The following is a 20,025-nucleotide window of genomic DNA, read 5'->3' on the forward strand; positions in this document are numbered from 1 at the left end:
TGTCTTGTTCACTATTATATTCCCAGTACCTAGTTTAAAATAAAGTAGAAGCTAACATTTACTTGTGGGATGAATGAATAATATGTGTATGGCTCTACAGGAAGCACTGCATCAGTCTCATATCTTCATTCTGCACAGGAATTGGGAAGGCACGCTGGATTAAAAGTGGTCTTCCATGCTAACACAAGACATGCCTTCTGGATGGGTAGTGATACACAGACTGTGTCTCCAACAGAAATCTGGAGAACTACAAAAACAAACATGTGGTCATTTGAATCTATCTCCCTGTTAGCTAGGGAGAGCTCAATTTTCATTCCAGAGAATCATCTATGTTATTCCTATTGTTTGAGTTGTTTTGTTTTTGTTTTTGTAATTGAAACCTGAAAAGGAATCAAAACACTAACAGGAAGCATACGCTGCTAAACATCAAGGGCTGGGGGCAGGGAAGAACAGACGGAAGTAGAAAAGGGAGAATGAAAACAAACTGAATTAAACAGCATTCCAAAACATACTCTTATTCTAAGACAGCAGGAAGCTATCTGACTGTGGTGCTCATGATGTAAAACATTTGACAAGTTGGCTGATCTTCAAGAGAAAAAAATAATACAAACAACTTCTTGATTTCAATCTAGACTTTTTCTTGGACATCAAGCTGAAAAAAATATATATATATTATCTTTCTTTTTCCAAGCTGGGATCTTAGCCAAAAAAAAGAAGACAGAAAATTCTGAAATTCAGTTTTCATTAATACGATTACGTCATTTGGGTCGGGCATGGTAGCTCCCACCTGGAATTCCTTGGGAGGCTGAGGTGGGTGGATTGCCCGAGGTCAGGAGTTCGAGACCAGACTGGGCAGCATGGAGAAACCCCGTCTCTACTAAAATACAAAAATCAGCTGGGTGTGGTGGTGCACACTTGCAGTCCTGGCTACTCAGGAGGCCAAGGGCCAAGAACTGATCGAATCTAGGAGGCGGAGGTTGCAGTGACCCAAGATCACACCACTGCCCTCGAGCATGGATGATAGAGTGAGACTCTGTCTCCAAAAACAAAAAAAAAGAATTATGTTACATAGGCTAAACATAAACACTGAGAAACAGTGAAAAGACTGGATGAACAGAATATCAGCTTCAGAATGAACATAAAAAGGTTGGCTGTTTATGTTGATGATTTTTTAAAAATGTTTTTAATGCTCTTAGAAGACAAACATGCTCCTTCACTGTTTGAGCTCAGCAGTTACTACAGTAGGCACTTCAGGAGTGTCTGAATATCTGGTGCCTTTCCATTCTCTCCCCGCTCACCCTCCCATCAACACACACTTGCTAGCACCTCTTCCCTTTAGGAAAGATGAATCCCAGGAAACACGTGATGCCCCTTCCCTGACCACAGGTGACTGAATCAGCACCAACACCTTCCCTCACTGTTACCAAACATATGTTCTCAATTTAAAGCAACATACAGATGGCAAAGTCAATTTGGTTTTAATTCATCCCCCTTTATATCAAGAATAAATTTATGCTGCTTTGAATCACTAATTTAAACACTGTTCCATCACAGTATAGTGAAAGAAGGAAAAGGGAGGGAGGAAAAACAGAAGGAAGGAGGGAGAAAGAAAAGGAGGAAGGGAGGAAAGGTGGAAAGAAGGAAGAAGGGAAGGAGGGAAAAAGGAACAGAAACATATTAAGCATTTCCACAGAGGTAAAATAAATACACATTAACCTGAGTTATGTTGTCAAAGTGATTCAGTACATTTTGACCTTTCAAAAGTAAAATCTTGTTATTGGGATTGAGAATTTATAGATACTGAACATATGTATAAATTCTGCCTCAATTTAAACAATTGTACTACATTAGTCAGGCAGTCATAAAATTACCCATGAACTTTGAATTTAAGTATGAATCCAGGCAGCAAAAAAAATGAAATAACTCTCCTCTTTTGAGAAATATGGAATAAAACTGAGTAAGATAAAGCTGTTTTCGAGAGTATTTACCTACCTGGTAAAAACAAAAAAGAATTCTTTAACATGTAATGATATGGTGAATTTAGCTGAATTCTAGTTAAATCCAACATAAGTAGTAATAAAATTATATTCATTTATTTAACAATCATTTATTGAAATCTACCACACCAGGCCCTGTAGCAGGCACTAAGGATATAACAATGGACAAAATAGACATAAATTCCTGACACATGGAGCTTACATTTGAGAGGGGGAAGATAAAATAATAAAATATACAGCATAGTCTGTTATATGTGGTGATAAAAGTAAAATAGAGAAAATGAAACAAGGGATGGTCAGGAAATTCCTCAATTAAAAACTTACATTTGAGTAAAGATCTGAATTGACTTTTAAATGTATCCACATAGTCTAAATGTTTAGATTGAAGTGATGCTTTCTGAAAACAAAACATGAAGGGCAACTCTTCCTAGGTAAGAGCAGACTTTCTGTTCCTAGAACGAGGATACCATCAAGATGGCATCATCCAGCCTTTGTCCAGCTGGCAAACACCAACAAAGTTTTGTGGAGCCTTCCCAGACTCCCTTACTCTCAGATGCGATTAATCATCCTCTCCTCTGTCTGATGCCTCCTCACTACATACAGACTTCTATGACATACCAGGCGTGCTTCCCTAGTAAATTATAGGCTCCTTAAGATTTTTTTATGGCTCTGTTTGCCCCTAACATGTAGCACAAGGACTTATTCATTATAGGATTTATTATATAACTCTCTCTTTTTTTTTTTTTTGATACTGGGTCTTGTTCTGTCACCCAGGCTGGAGTGCAATGGCACAATCTTGGCTCACTGCAACCTCCACCTCCTAGGCCCAAGTGATTCAAGTGCCTCAGCCTCCCAAGTAGCTGAGAATACAGGCATACGCCACCACACCCGGATAATTTTTGTATTTTTAGTAGAGACAGGGGTTTCACCATGTTGGCCAGTATGGGCTTAAACTCCTGACCTCAAGTGATCTACCTGCCTTAGCCTCCCAAAGTTCTGGGATTACAGGCATCAGCCACCGTGCCTGGCCCTCATTTTTTTAAATTTACTGCAACTGTAATTAGTTACAGTAAACACAATTATAAAACAAACATCTCAATATCCAAATTAGTAGCCACTAAATAAAACAGCAGTTGGCTAGATTATCCTTGAATCAGAGAATAGAGTACTCCCACCTATAAATTCTTCAAGCGTTTTTCATGGCTTATAGGAGAGACCATTCAGAGACCTTAGCCCGGCATTCAAGGCCTGCAGCAGCTGGATCCTGCCTGCCTTCCCAGCCTCCTCTCCAGCCATCACCCCACACCTCCCCTATTCCAGTCATACCACCATGTTTATCGTCCCCTAAAGCCATGCCTCTGAGTCTCTGCAGAGGCTGTTTCCTTTGCCTGGAGTCCTTGCTCTCCCTCTGTGCCTGGTAAACTCCTACTCATCTTAAGCATCTGTTCCAGCTTGGTTTCCTTTTAAAAGTCTTCCATGATTTCCTCAGGTAGAGTTACTCTTTCCTCTGAGCTCCCAAATTTCCATTCCTCAGCTACAATATTTATTACATTGTGGTGTAGCTGTTTCCTTGCCCAGCTTCTCCACTTGGCTGAGACTTCTTTGAGGATAGAGACCATTTTACCATTTTACTCATCTTTGTACCTTCAGTAGGTAGCAACAGTGCCAATCACACAGTAGTAACTTAATAAGTCTAGGTTGACTAAATGTTGAATATATTTTAAATGCTTGATTGAGAACATTCAGTGACATTGTCAGAGAGAAGAAAAACAAGTTTCTAGTGTACTTTTTTCTATATACCATTCTGCACTTTGGGTAAGGTGGCTCACGTTGTAAAAGTGTACAGATCTAAACCAATAACATTATTTACCTAAAAAGCAAGAATCCCTTAAATCCTTGGTGATAGAACATGTATGTAGTATGCTGTATTTCATATGACATTAAAGATTTAAAATACATTTGAAATTAGAAATGTAAATAAGTGGAAGAACTAAATAAGCAAGTGGTTTTCCTCGGGGATGAGTTTGCCCCCTAGGGGACATTTCGCAAAGTCTGGAACCATTTTTGGTTATTATAACTTGGAGGATGGGGCTGCTACTACCATGTATTGCGTAGAGCCCAGAGATGCTGCTAAACATCCTATAAAGTAGGGGTCCCCAACCCCCAGGCCACGGACCAGCCTGTTAGGGACCCGGTCACGCAGCCAGAGGTGAACAGCAGGAGAACAAGTAAAGCTTCATCTGTATTTGCAGCCACTCCCCAATGCTCAAGTTACCACCTGAGCTCCACCTCCTGTCGGATGAGCCGTGGCATTAGATTCTCATAGAAGTGCAAACTCTGTTGTGAACTGCACATGCAAGGGACCTAGGTTGCATGCTCCTTCTGAGAATCTTATGCCTGATGATTTGTCACTGTCTACCATCACCCCCAGATGGGACCATCTAGTTGCAGGAAAATTAGCTAAGGGTTCCCACTGATTCTACATTATAGTGGTTTATATAATTATTTCATTATATATTACAAGGTAATAATAATAGAAATAAAGTGCATGATAAAGTAGTGCACTTGAATCATACCAAAACCACTCCCCCCAGCCCCCAGTCTGTGGAAAATTTGTCTTCCACAAAACCGCTCCCTGGTCCCAAGAAGACTGGGGACAGCTGCCATAAATCATAGGACAAACCTCACAGCAAAAAATTATGTGGCCTTAAATGCCAATGTTACCAAGGTTGAAAAACTCTGACCTAACCCTTTTACCTCAAGAAACTATAATTTTTTTTTGCAAATTACTATAATGACATTGAAATTATGATGGGTTCTTAGGGTAATGTAATTCGTTCACTAGTTAACTGCTAGGAATGTACAACTTCTAAAAATAATTGTAAAATGTTGTACTCTGAACTCAGGGAAATATCAATCTTGAGAAAAGTGAAGGGCTGGGTAATCATGTTCAACATTTGACCAGTAGTAATTTGAACTCTGCCAAAACAATTAGATGATAATAAACATCATATTCAATCTCAAAACATTTGGATAATTATTAATAAGCATTAAAGAAAGCTTATTATTGCTGATAAAATGGATGATGACTTTGGAAAGAATCACTTGGCTACTTGGCAATAAGCTTACCAACCTTTGTAACATTTCAGCAATGCATACAAGATTAGAGTAGTTTAAAAATCAGAATACACATCAAAGCAGAATCAGAAAATGTGAAAGTACTCTAAATAATGAAAACTAAGCTTAACTTGTCACCCAGATTCCAGAATATATGTTAAGAATACAGTGAGAATAGCAACACTTCAAACTTACTTACCTTATTCCACTGACAATATAGGAATGTGATGCAAAACAAAATCTCTACCTCATCTCTAACTTGTTACTGACCATATTTTGACGACCTACAGGTAGGCTTCACTTAGATTTACCTTTGACATACAAATACAGATTGAGCATCCCTCATCTGAAAATCTGAAATCTGAAATGCTCCAAAATCCAAAACATTTTGAGTGCTGATATGACACTACAAATGGAAAATTCCATACCTGGTACCTTTGCTTTCTGATGGTTGAATGTACACAAACTTTGCTTCATGCACAAATTTGTTGAAAATATTGTATAAAATTACTTTCAGGCTATGTGTATAAGGTATACATGAAACATAAATGAATTTTGTGTTTAGACTTTAATCTCATCCCCAAGATCTCATTATGAATATGCAAATAGTCTAAAATCCAAAAAACTCTGAAATACGTAACACCTGCAGTCTCAAGCATTTCAGATAATACTCAACCTGTGTAACACTTCAAAAAATGAACTTATCATTTTTCCATAATGAAATGGAAGCTCTTAAATTATTTTCAATGTCATCACCCAATTTCTGAGTATCTAGGCTCATAATTTTATTATCTTTCATTTCACTCTCTACACTTCAGCCTCAATATCCAACTACCCTCTGGATTTGTATCCTACAGTATCTTTTCGATTTGATCCTTTGTCCAGTTTATTCCCTTTTATCCCTGCTCTTAAAGCCACCACTTTAATGAGGTCCTTATCATTTGTTTCTAGATTTCTGTAACAACCTCAAAGGTCTCTTATCTTTCTTTAGTCTTTCCCTGCTCCACTCAGGTTATTACGTGACAATGAAATAATAACAACCACAACTATAATACTGACAATTCTAGGCTACTGCAGCTTGGGGGTTTATAGTCCAAGTTTTGGAGTCAGACTGCCTGGATTTCAAGCACTTAATAACAATCCTATGAAGTAGCCACTATGCTTATCCCCATTTCATAAATAAGAAAGTGAAAATGTACAGGATGGAAGTCACTTACCCTAGGTCACCTATCTAGTAAACAGGTAGCCAGGACTTGGTCTAGTCAGTTTGGCCCATCCTCCAGCCTATTTTCACCCCGGACTTGGTGGGTCCTGTATCCATACCATGGAGCTACTCTCCATACATCTTGACCCTATGTGCCTAACTTATTTTCTCTTTCAGTATCGCTTTTGCATGTAATAGGCTAGTAACATTTATTTCACTTTTTATGATAGTGAATCATTTTGAAATTGTTCTCAAGTAGCTCCATTTGTTTATTTTTTGTCACTTCATCTAGGCTTAAGTTTTTTAAGAGTTTTTTTCTCTCATATTACCTAGTATAACACCAATTAAAGGCCGGGCGTGGTGGCTCACGCTTGTAATCCCAGCACTTTGGGAGGCCGAGGCGGGCGGATCACAAGGTCAGGAGATCGAGACCGCAGTGAAACCTCGTCTCTACTAAAAAATACAAAAAAAATTAGCCGGGCGTGGTGGCGGGCGCCTGTAGTCCCAGCTACTCGGAGAGGCTGAGGCAGGAGAATGGCGTGAACCCGGGAGGCGGAGCTTGCAGTGAGCCAAGATTGCGCCACTGCACACTCCAGCCTGGGTGACAGAGCGAGACTCCGTCTCAAGAAAAAAAGAAAAAAAAACCAATTAATACATAGTATATATATAATTTATATATACTATGTAGTATATATATAATTTATATATACTATGTAGTATATATATAATTTATATATACTATGTAGTATATATATAATTTATATATACTATGTAGTATATATATAATTTATATATACTATGTAGTATATATAATTTATATATACTATGCAGTATATATATAATTTATATATACTATGCAGTATATATATAGTATATATATTATATATATAATTTTTTTTTGAGATGTAGTCTCACTTTGTTGCCCAGGCTGGAGTGCAGTGGCATGATCTCGGCTCACCACAACCTCCACCTCCCGGTTTCAAGTGATTCTCCTGCCTCAGCCTCCTGAGTAGCTGGGACTACAGGCGTGCGCCACCATGCCCGGCTAATTTTTGTATTTTTAGTAGAGACAGGGTTTCACTATGTTGGCCAGGCTGGTCTCGAACTCCTGACCTCAGGTGATCTACCCACCTTGGCCTACCAAAGTGCTGGGATTACAGGCGTGAGCCACCAGGTCTGGCCAACACTGATTAGTATGAAGTACTTTGAGACTATCTTTAATTATGTAGGTGAAAACCCTTTACAAATAAAAAATGCAAGAAATTGAGGTGAATACCTAATAAGAGGCATTATTATAAGTATAAAAGTCAAGTTGGAGATTCCCAACATTTCCTGACAAAAAAATCACAGCAAGCTAAATTTGGGGATCCTGAAAATAGTAAAGTTTTTAGGCTTCATTTGCTAATGCCAAATACAAGGGTTGAAAAATCAAAAACTTTATTTTTCCAATTAGTATAATTGGTCCAGTTGTTCGAGAATAACACCCATCTTGAGGGCATAAAAGCTTCTGACACTTTCAGCTGAGATCACAACCTAGATTGGAAGTCGGCAGTGATAGTTTTTACAATTTTTACAGCAACAGCATTTGAGCAAGAATCTCAGGAAGGATAGAGAAAAACATTTTTCTCCATTCAGTACACTGTTACCACTATGGTCACCATTCAGAAACCTTTCATTGGAATGATAGCCACAACAGGTCTTCAATTTGGCTTATCCATATTCAGAAAAGAGGAAGACATAAGAAGCTTATATTTTTATTATTTTTGAGTGCCTCCTCTGTGTCAGGCACTGGAACAGGATTTCTCAGCTTACCACGATTGACATTTTGGGCCAGATAATTCTTTCTTGCGGGGGGCTGCACTGTGCATTGTGAGATGTTTAGCACATCCCTAACCTCTCTACCCACCAGATGCCAGCAGCATATCCTCAGTCATGACAGTCATGACTGGGGAGCAAAACTATCCCTGGTTAAGAGCCACTGCACCAAACTGAGTTCTTTCTTCGCAAATGTCTTATTGATTCCTCAAAACAATTTGACAAACATGCCAATAGTATTGTCTGTATTTTACAGATAAGAAAATGGCAACTCAGGGACGCTACCAACTTGGCCCAGGTGACCCAACCTGCCCAGGGTCAGCTGACCCCATGTTTTTTGTTTTTGTTTTGTTTTGAGACGGAGTTTCACACTTGTTGCCCAGGCTGGAGTGCAATGGCATGATCTTGGCTCACTGCAACCTCTGCCTCCCAGGTTCAAGTGATTCTCCTGCCTCAGCCTCCCAAGTAGCTGGGATTATAGGTCCTGCCACCACATCCAGCTAATTTTGTATTTTTTTTTAGTAGAGACAGGGTTTCACCATGTTGGTCAGGCTGGTCTTGAGCTCCTGACCTCAGGTGATCCACCCACCTCGGCCTCCCAAAGTGCTAGGATTACAGGCGTGAGGCATCGCGCCTGGCCTGACCCCATGGTCTTGACTGTGCCTTGCCACTTCTTTAATGTAGGTGATGTTTGGTTTTGTGCCTCTCTCCCTTGGTTTCTCACCCACAAAGGTACTACCTGTAGGCAGAGGCCACAGAAGAACCTTCAGAAGATAATAATGAAGACAAATCCCATCTCTACAGGGTTGTGAGATGATCTCAGGAATCCTCATATTATGCCCCAAAACCTTGAGCCACAGTATTTCTACGCAGAGCAACAGAATTTTGGTAAATCCTACCCAGAGTGGGTAAATAAGGAAAAATGGCATTATTCTAAAAATATATTTCAGGAATGCGAACTTTAAATGTATAAGGTTCCACCTTTAATTCCTCCCTCTTCCTCAGTTTCCCTGCCAAGTCCCTCATCAAGTAACACGGATGGCTTTTCCACTCAGCTTCTCTTTTCTGTTCCTACAAACTTCACTGTATCCCTGACCCTCACGAGGCTGTATGGCACTCCAGTTTATTCAGCATCCTGCTGCCAGACCAATCTTTCACAATAATTAAATTCACCAGGTTACTGCTCTGCCAGAAAACCACTAATAAATCCTCATTTTCTGAAGCATCATGTTTAAATTTCAGTAAATTGACATTCCAGGCCCTTCAAATGCTGTCTCTGTCTACCCCTTGTCATGTTGTCTCTCCTCCTTGCACCAGATTCCTCACTATCCTACACATTTGCTGAGGAGAATACTGCCTTTTTAAGCCCCTCATCCTATGGCTTCCTTGCTTGTCAATGCCATCCCTTTTCTGCATCTCTGTGTCAAAATCCTGGCCACTCTTTTAGGCCCAGCTCAGTTGAAGGCCCTCCAGAGAGCATTTTGACTATTGCAGCCTCATCAAGGCCTTTAAAGATATTCACAGCCCTGGCTGTCTAACCCATACCACGTAGAATCTCAATTTTAACTCTCCGGTATCTGCTAGAGTTTCACGTTTGCCCAGATGGATTATAATTCTGTTGCATGTTGGTACTGTATCTCAGACATACGGACTATGCTCAGAGAAGGTCCTCAGTGAGCCCTCACAAATGGAATCCATAAAATTCTCCTGCTGCTGTAGGAATAAAGGAAATACTTCAGAGAAATCTAAACCCCTAATCTTATCTTTATGTCTGGGGCTCCACCCAATATGAGGTCACCTCATGTTCACTGCTACTTGGAAAAACTATTACCAGCACACCTGCCAACTCATTTCCAGCTTTGGCCCTTTGTCAGCCCTGAGCTTTCAAGACTCCTGGTCTCCTTTTCTTATCAGCACACCTTGACTTATTTCTGTATCATGGTCTTTGACACTGACCTTCTTCCTGGGGAGTAAACCTAAATCATCACTCTGAGATTGTGCTTTATGGCCTCTTTACTAGTGTCTCCAGGAATGGAAATTATGACATCATCTGAGCCTATGATTCCCAAAAATAACTGAGGATAAGATCACTTCTGTGCTTATTAAACATCCAATTCCCAGGCCCTGCTCCAGACCTACTGTATAAGAATATCCAGGATAAGGGCCTAGGAACTGGAGAGATTAACAAGCATCCCAGGTGGTTCTTATGATCAGATGAGTTAAGGAAGCACTGATCTCAGCTACTGGGTAATATTTTTACCAACTCAGCTGATGAGATATTCGGGTTCAATTGACAATCAGAAAATAGGCATCCTGGAGAAGGAAATCATTGATTTTAGGAGCCCGGCAGCATTCCTCCTCATCAACTTCCATTTTTCTAGCTGTTAATATAAGGAAGTGTATTAGTCCATTTTTACACTGCTGATGAAGACATACCTTGAGGGCGGCAAGCCCACAACTATGACCATGTCCAGGTGGGCAAGTTTCTTAATTTTAAAGCTCTAAACTGAATATTCCATCAATGTAAAACAAGAATAATCATATCAGCTGTTCCAGTATAATAAAATATAAAACAGGACTAGTCATACCAGATATAGATCTTAGATATGACTATTCTTGTTTTACATTTTATTATACTGGAACAGCTCGTGTCCTCGGTCTCTTGCCTTGGCGCCTGGGTGGCTTGCTGCCCACGATACCTGAGACTGGGTAATTTATAAGGAAAAAGAGGTTTAATGGACTCACAGTTCCACGTGGCTGGGGAGGCCTCACAATCGTGGTGGAAGGTGAGGGAAGAACAAAGGCATGTCTTACACGGCAACAGGCAAAAAGAGAATGAGAATTAAGCAAAAGGAGAAACCCCTTATAAAACCTTAAGATCTCATGAGACTTATTCACTACCATGAGAACAGTATGGGGAAAACCATGATTCCTCACACAATACGTGGGAATTATGAGACCTACAATTCAAGATGAGATTTGGAAGAGGACACAACCAAACCATATCAGGAAGTACGCTCTATTAATGAACCACTAATATAAAAACTAGCTGTGGTTCCTTAAACAAGTCATCTAAGAATTCTGAACTTCAATTTCCTAACTTATACAAAAAGGGAAGGTTGGACAATATCAGTAGTTTTCTTTTATGGATACTCACTGCATTTGCCCTTAGACTCACTCCTGGGAATTCTAATTTTATTGATACAATTCTGCTGTAAAATTGAGGTTAAAATAAAGTGAACTGGCGATTTTTAAGATGACTCAAGGCTCTGAAATAATCCTTTGATTTAATAACTCTATTATTTGTAAATACTTGTATCACTTCTAGACATTTATTTCTCACCATATGTAAATATGTATATATACTTTTTATTCCCTTTTTTCAATATCATCTTTGTTAAGTGTTTGACATTTATGTAGAAGAGAGGCTGAATAATTCTGTGTTTTTTTGAGATAAGGTCTTGCTCTGTTGCCCAGGCTGGAGTGCAATGGCTTGATCACAGCTCACTGCAGCCTCAACCTCCTAAACTCAAGTGATCCCCCCACCTCGGACTCCCAAGAAGCTGAGACCACAGATGTGCACCACCATGCCCAGCTATTTTTAATTTAAAAAATTTGTTTTAGAGATGGAATCTCCCTATGTTGCCCAGGCTGGTTTAGAACTCTTGGGCTCAAGCAATCCTCCTGCCTCTGCCTCCCAAAGTGCTGGGATTGTAGGCGTGAACCCCAGCACCCAGCCTGAGGCTGAAAAATTCTAAACAATTTGTATGAGTTATTATTACTATACAAAAATACTCAGGAGTATAATAAAATTTTTTAAAATATATAAGCCAAGAGACATGTGAATGGCAACAACCTAGCTGTTAATCCAATCAAAGGTAGGAGTATATTTATCCATTCCCTCAGTATTTTGACTAATATTTATTGTTGAATGCCTGCTAATTTATCAGCCCCAGTGATAGTTACTGGAGATACACCAATACATGAGAAACAGTCCAATTCCACATTGGAAAGATAAGCATACTGTCAATAAAACAAACATGATAAGGATCACAAAGGAATCCAAGGAGCTACAAGAACACATAAAGAAAATAAGGAAAGTCTTAACCTCCTCCCATGCTCAGGAAAGGCTTGCAGGAAGAAGTGACAAGTGACAAGTAGGGTGAAACCTGAGAAGTTAATTGGAATTAAGCGTGTATGTTACAGCAAGGTAAACAGCATGTTGGAAGAACCTGAAGTAGAAAGAGCTTAGAGAGTACTAGGAAGAGAAATAAGATCAAAAAGGCTGGAAATAGTCAATGAAGGGGACAGTAGCACAAGCAACTACCATGTAGGCCCAGGTAAGAGAGTTTAGAATTTAACAGCACTGGGGAGCCACTGAATACTTTAAGCAAGGAGCTGAAGTAATCTTATTTACATATTTAAAAGTCCCCAAAGTGCTTGGAGGGCAGAGATGCCTGAGTGGGTACAGGGAAAACAGGCTGTTGCAGTAGTCAGGGGAAATACGACGGACTAAAGTGATAGCAGCAGAGATGGAGTAAGGTGAATGGATTTAAGAAATCTATCTGAAGGAACTCAGAAGAGCTTAATGATTGGTGGGCTGTGAGAGGTAGAGGAATCCATGAGTCAAGGTTTCAGATTTGAGTAACTGCGTGGGTGGCCATGTCATTTGCTGAGATAAGAAACCCTGGAAGAGGAAACATAATGAGTTCACTTTGGGACACATTGAGTGTGAAACATCTGTGAGTCAACCAGGTGCAGGTCTTGAGTAAAATGGGACTAGAACTCAAAAGAAAGACCTGAACTCAAGTTACAAATTGAAAGTTGTCAGCATATAGATAAAAATGGAAGTCATTAGAGGTGGACGAAATCACCTACTATGGAAGGTGCTGGAGCTAAACTTGTATACCTGTAGACCTATTCACTGTCAGGTGGTTCACAGTCCAACAAGTGCAGCCACGTATGAACAAGGCCGGAATTTTAGTTCAACTAACATGAAAACTACACTGAAAAGCCCTATTATTTATCACTATAGGTACACCCCTTCTCTGTTCTACCCTCTGGAGGTATATTTCCCAATTCAACCCAAAACTAGAAATGCATCTAAAAGTAAACTAGGCACCATTTTGTTTTAATAAAGTAGGCTTCAACAGAGAGTACCTCTTGAGCCACTAAGAGCTTTCAGTTAACTCTTTTCCTTTTTATTTATTTATTTATTTTTTTTTGAGACGGAGTCTCACTCTGTTACCCAGGCTGGAGTGCAGCGGCGCGATCTCGACTCACTGCCACCTCCGCCTCCTGGGTTCAAGTGATTCTCCTGCCTCAGCCTCCCGAGTTGCTGAGATTACAGGCATGCGCCACTAGGCCCAGCTAACTTTTGCATTTTTCGTAGAGACAGGGTCTCACCACGTTGGCCAGGCTGATCTCAAACTCCTGGCCTCAGATGATCCGCTTGCCTCGGCCTCCCACAGTGCCGGGATTACAGGTGTGAGCCACTGCGCCTGGCCCAGTTAACTTTTAACAATAAAATTTACAAGTTGAAATATATTTACATTGATATCATGCTTTTCTAAATCATTGAACAAGAAAATAAAGGGAGTAAATTGCAGATTTTGTGTGTGGTCATTCTCGTAGCGATGTGAACTTTACAGTTTACAAGGCTGTGATCATGAAGCCCAAGGTCTGCTAGACTTGTGCCGCATGCAAGCCTGTTCACAGTCGAAGGCGGTTCTTGGGACAAAGTCTATTTTTAAAACGCATTTTGTAGCTTGAAAGAGCCCTGCATGCAAGAGGTAAGGTTTCTGTTTGAAAGTTCACTTGATATCATAAATAATTACCAATTAACCTAATGAAGATTGACATTTTTGAGATTTGACCCAATTATCCCTTTTCCTTCCTCCATTCCTTTCTCTTTCTTCTCCTACTTCTTCCCTTAATTCTTCCCTCCCTCTCTTCATTCCTTTCATCCTCCCTCCTTCTCCTTTTTTTTCTATTTTTCTCTTTTTCCACAGTTTCTGCTTCTAAGCTTTTTATGGAATGACACAGAGCACGTATATAAAATCGACACACCTAATACGGCAGTGTTAAGTGACCTCTTCTATGTAAAGCACTTTGACAGAACTACAGCACCAGTACTAAAAATTGAAGAGTCCTTGTGGATCATCTTACCCAATTCACTCATTTTACAAATCAAAAAAGGAAAACTTCTATCCCACTGTTATGCTTGAGAATCATCGTAAGGCTTATTTGGCTATCATGCTAGGTTTCACATAATAGTGACAGACACTCTTTTGTATTATTTTATTAAGTTAGCAGGCCTAGACCTGTACTGACTGATACAGTTAGCCACTGACACATGTGGCAACTGAATCCCTGAAATCTAGCAAATTTGAATTGAAATGTGCTGTAAGTGTAAAATACACAACAGATTTTGAAAACAGCATAAAAAAGTAAAATATCTTAATAATTTTTATATTGATTTTATGGTGAAATGGTAATGTTTTAGATACATTAAGTAAAATATATTCCTGAAATTCATTTTACCTGTCTCTGTTTACCTTTTTAATATGGCTACTAGAAAATTATGTATGATGTTCACATTTTGACTCGTTTCTATTCTGTTCCAGAATAATAGTGCCTATCTCATACAAATTTTTGTTGGTTAGCTAACATTTCAGGCCTTTATCTTAAGTTCCTAAACTCATCCAACACTGACGAGTAAAGAAATTCATTCACCTTACCAAAAAAAAAAAAAAAAAAGAGGGGGGAGCGGGGGGCTCACATGACCTAAAAGATATTGAGAATACATTGGTCATAGATCAATAATCCAAAGAATGTAATGTTTTGTCCAACGTCACATAGATCAGTAAGGAGATGATTCTAGGGCTCAGGACTTCTATTTTCTCACTGACCTTTTATCTTGGAGCGTTCAGTGAACAAAACTGTGGAATGGTTTTCAGTGGCTACAAAACTGATCTCAGTTGAATTAGACAAATATTTGAAAGCCTAATAGGTGCCAGGCATTTTGCTAGGCAGCAGTAATTGAAGGGCTTAAGTTTTATCACTTTAATGTGTGGGGAACTTTCTTTGAGTTCTAAATGAAAAAATAAAACTACTTTCGTCACACTTTTCTCATATTCATAATTTAATTATAACCATGTCCAGGTGGGCAAGTTTCTTAATTTTAAAGCTCTAAACTGAATATTTCATCAATGTAAAAAAGCTGTTAAAATTTTCATAACATGTGGCCGGGTGCAGTGGCTCATGTCTGTAATCCCAGCACTTTGGGAGGCCAAGGTGAGCAGATCACTTGAGGTCAAGAGTTGGAGACCAGCCTGGCCAACATGATGAAACCTCGTCTCTACTAAAAATACAAAAATTAGCCAGGTGTGATGGTGTGTGCCTGTAATCCTAGCTACTTGAGAGGCTGAGGTACAAGAATCACTTGAACCAGGGGGACAGAAGTTGCAGTGAGCCGAGATCATGCCACTGCACTCCAGCCAAAAAAAAAAAAAAAAAATCATAAAAATGTGATTATATGTTAATAAAAAATTAATTTTAACTTAAAAAATACATTAAAGCCATTATCAATTTTTTTTCCCAAAATGGTCTTATTTCTTCTGGTTATATTTTAGTTAAAGCTTAAAACTTCAGTGTACTATCTGAAATATACTATTTACTCTTTCCTTAAAAGACCAGATTTTGACATCTGTTTATATCACTTCTGGTTATGAGGTTTAGAAATGTTCTGTTACCAAATAGCAAATTTTAGTTTTTAACTATAGGCAACTCTTATAAATATTCTTGGCAAATTTAAAGGAATTAGACTTTATTCAGAGTAATTTTTCATTGCAAGAATAGTGAAGGAGTTACTTAAATTACTTGCCTTAAACCTTTGGACACTGTGGCTTAGTTCTTCTTCTATCATCATCTTGGCCTTAATCACTTATTGTTTAGATCATCAACAAGGAAATGCATCATTGTTAACTATAGAATTAATTCTACTTTGTTATGGGTCTTCTAGTATGGTGATGGATTCAATATATCGATATTTTAGCTAATTATTTGCATCTATACTCATGAGTTTTGGGGGCTATTTCTATCAAGTTTTGGTATGTAAACCATGCTGGCTTCAAAAATTGGAGGTTTTCCATAATTTTTCATAATTATCTATGAATTAGACCAAATCAAATACATGAAATTGTCAGTTCTTTGTAGGTTAGAAAAATGTCAGTAGTCGAAAAATCACTCAGGTTTACGCCTTTTAAAATAGTATTTCTCCAACAATCTTTTCAATTTCTTCTATATTCATTAGTCTTTCACCGTTTACTTCCTTTTCTTGAGTTACTTGTGTTAATTCATATTTAGCCATAAACAGTTTTATCTGGAGTTTCAAATTTATTGCCACTGAATTACAAATAATCTCTTTAAAAGGTTTTCTTTTTAATTCTTCCATGCCTGTGCTTGTATTCCCTTTCTCATTCCTGAATTTATATATTTTACTTTTTTTTTCCATTTAGTTAATCAGGCTTACTAATCTTTTCTAAGAACCTAGGCTTGGCCAGGCACGGTAGCTCATGCCTGTAATCCCAGCACTTTGGGAGCCCAAGGTAGGCAGATCTCTTGAGCCCAGGAGTTTGAGACCAGCCTGGTTAACATGGTGAAACCCCATCTCTACAAAAAATTAGCCAGGCACAGTGGCACATGCAGGTAGTCCCAGCTACTCTGGAGGCTGATGTGGGAGAATTACCTGAGCCCAGGGAGGTGGAGGCTGCAGTGAGCTGTGATGGTGTCACTGCACTCCTTGGTGACAGAGTGAGACCCTGTCTCAAAAACAAACAAACAAACAAACAAAAACTTTAAAAATCTGTTTCGCAATTTCAAAATTTGTCATCATTAAATCTCTGTTCCTACTTGTTTTTGTTTTGTTGCTCTTTTTTTCAGTCTCTTCATTTGAATTTTTAAATCACATGTTTTCATATGTACCTGTTTTGAAAATAAGCAAATAATGTTTTTTTTTTTTTTTTGAGACAGAGTCTCGCTCTGTCGCCCAGGCTGGAGTGCAGTGGCGCAGTCTCGGCTCACTGCAAGCTCCACCTCCCAGGTTCACGCCATTCTCCTGCCTCAGCCTCTCCTAGTAGCTGGGACTACAGGCGCCCGCCACCACGCCCGGCTAATTTTTTTTTGTATTTTTAGTAGAGACGGGGTTTCACTGTGGTCTCGATCTCCTGACCTCGTGATCCGCCCGCCTCGGCCTCCCAAAGTGCTGGCGCGGTGGCTCACGCTTGTAATCCCAGCAAATAATGTTTTAAACACTCAGGTGGGAGGGGGCAAAGAGGAAAAAAAAAACATTTTTTCCTTTGTACTTTTCTTTGTCATTTGACTTCTTGCCAAAATATAATCTTATCTTGCCTCTGTAGTTTGACAGAAAAACAAAACAATAAGCATATTTTTAAATTTGTGATTTATTATCTTAGGTCCCACAGAAATTGTGGTGGGTAGGGAAGAAAAAAATCTTCATATCCCACAATCATTCAATAATCAACCCACTATAAAATTTGTCTCCACTCAAACATCTCCATCCCTTCTTGTCCCCATGAACACTGGCATCTATGCCCAATCATGGAGGGTTAATTTCTGGCTAAACTGTGGGATTTTGGAAACACTTAGTGTAAATAAAATGAAAATCTATTTCAAAGTGATATTACAAATCTCACGAAGCTGTGAAGTGATGTTTCAGGAATTACTGAAAAAGCCTTTGACTAAAGAGAAATTCAAGAAGGCTTATATATAATACAATAGGTGCTTCAAGAGAGAATGTTTTGAATACCAAAATACCTAGAGTCAACTTTGGGAAAATTGATGAAGTATGAAGTTTGCAAATATTTTTGGAAAATTAGCACTTTTTGGTCATTTTAGGCAAATCAAATGTGAAGTGAAAGACGTCAAGTCAGGCTCTCTTATGTTGTTGGGGTTTTTTCTGGTGCTTACAAAAGCCAACACAATTCATTCTTTGTTCATTCCAAAAATTATGGCATAGTTGACATATAACTCCATTTTGTTAAATATCAGATGATATGAATTTATTTTAATAACTGTTAATATTCAAAGCTTTTTCTTTATGTATTTACGATAAAATTTGTTTTCACTATATTCAATTTAATAAAGTGTTCTTGTACAAATTATCCCATTATTACACTTAGCAACGTTCCCAGAAAGTTTAGCAACCTTCCCAGAAACCATGTGAAAACCATTTTTTCCTTCTTCTTACAATAGAATAAAACGTAAAAACGAATGAAGAGAGAAGGCATTGAGAAATAATTTAACTGCTTCCTAGTCCCTCGCAACTAGGCCTTTTTCACATTGCTTTATTACTAGTTTTTAGTTGAGTTCTGAAGACAATGGGCAAAAAACCCGTAATACTATATCAAGAGCATAGGTCCTGGAGCCAGGTTGCCTTAATTCATGTCGCACCTTTTCTATTTACTGACTGCGTAGTGTTGAGCAAGTTAACTATTCCCTATGCATCCTCACCTGTAAAATGGAGACGATATTAATTGCACTTGCTCCTTATGACATTATTACAAGGATTAAGTGAGTTAAAATATGTAAAGTTATTAAATCAGTGCCTGATATGTAGTAATAAGTTTCCAATAAATTTAGCTGCTGTTTTTATTCATATATTCATGTTCAAATGCCAAGTATAAAAGCATATACCTTTAATTGTGTAGTATCATTAATTATCTTCGGTTGCCTTTGAGTGGTTTCATTGGAACAGATAAATAAGAGTTAACTATAGTAGTTGCTCGGAAGTTTTATCATATTTTGTTTACCAAGTAGAAAAATTAACACTAAACAACATTACACTTCCAATTATTTAATTTGGTTATAACAATAGATGATAACTTGAACTTGAAAATAAAGATTACACTCTAAAAAAGGTTATAAATATTTTTCTATTCCAACAATAGCATCCCTATTATTTTTCAATCTGCTGTTTTTCTAATATAAAACGATTTAGTTTTATATTAGAAAAAAACTTAATTCCAAAGAACAGTAGAAATATCTGACAAAATGATATTATCTTACTCTCTCTGTACTAAGAGAAGACAGTAAAATCTCAGTGATACACATGATCCTTTGCTATTAAGTATAAAAATATCATGTAATGGAAGGATGCAGTCAGAAAAAAAAGTATGGAAGCACTGGAATTCAACTTTTTACCAGGTGTACAATAAAAATGGCAAATATGTTTGCACCTGTGTGGACAAGTCTATTCCTTCTGTCTTTTTCCATCCCTTCTACTTATTGTTTTATTCAAATATATTAATTATGGCAACATCAAAGCTATAAGTTGCTTTTAAAATCTAGGTTTTATTTTACTAGATGTCATATTGGTATACCAAATCTATTCAACGGTACCTAAAAATGTTTTGATTATTTTAAAACATACCCTAATAACTTGTTTCAGAGGCTCTAGGTTCTTTCTGGAATTTTTCGTTTTTTTGAGACGGAGTCTCGCTCTGTCGCCCAGGCTGGAGTGCAGTGGCGCAATCTCGGCTCACTGCAAGCTCCACCTCCTGGGTTCATGCCATTCTCCTGCCTCAGCCTCCTGAGTAGCTGGGACTACAGGCACCTGCCACCACGCCCGGCTAATTTTTTGTATTTTTCTTTTAGTAGAGACGGGGTTTCATCGTGTTGGCCAGGATGGTCTCCATCTCCTGACCTTGTGGTCCACCCTCCTCGGCCTCCCAAAGTGCCATGATTACAGGCGTGAGCCACTGTGCCTGGCTGGAATTTTTTTAAATATATGCTTTATTTCTCCCACCAACCTGTCTTTTTTCCAAATTCCCAGGGCTACGAGTATAACATCCTGACTGGTTAGAAAATAAA

Source organism: Nomascus leucogenys, chromosome 22a (assembly GCF_006542625.1).
Source record: "Nomascus leucogenys isolate Asia chromosome 22a, Asia_NLE_v1, whole genome shotgun sequence".
Taxonomy (NCBI): domain Eukaryota; kingdom Metazoa; phylum Chordata; class Mammalia; order Primates; family Hylobatidae; genus Nomascus; species Nomascus leucogenys.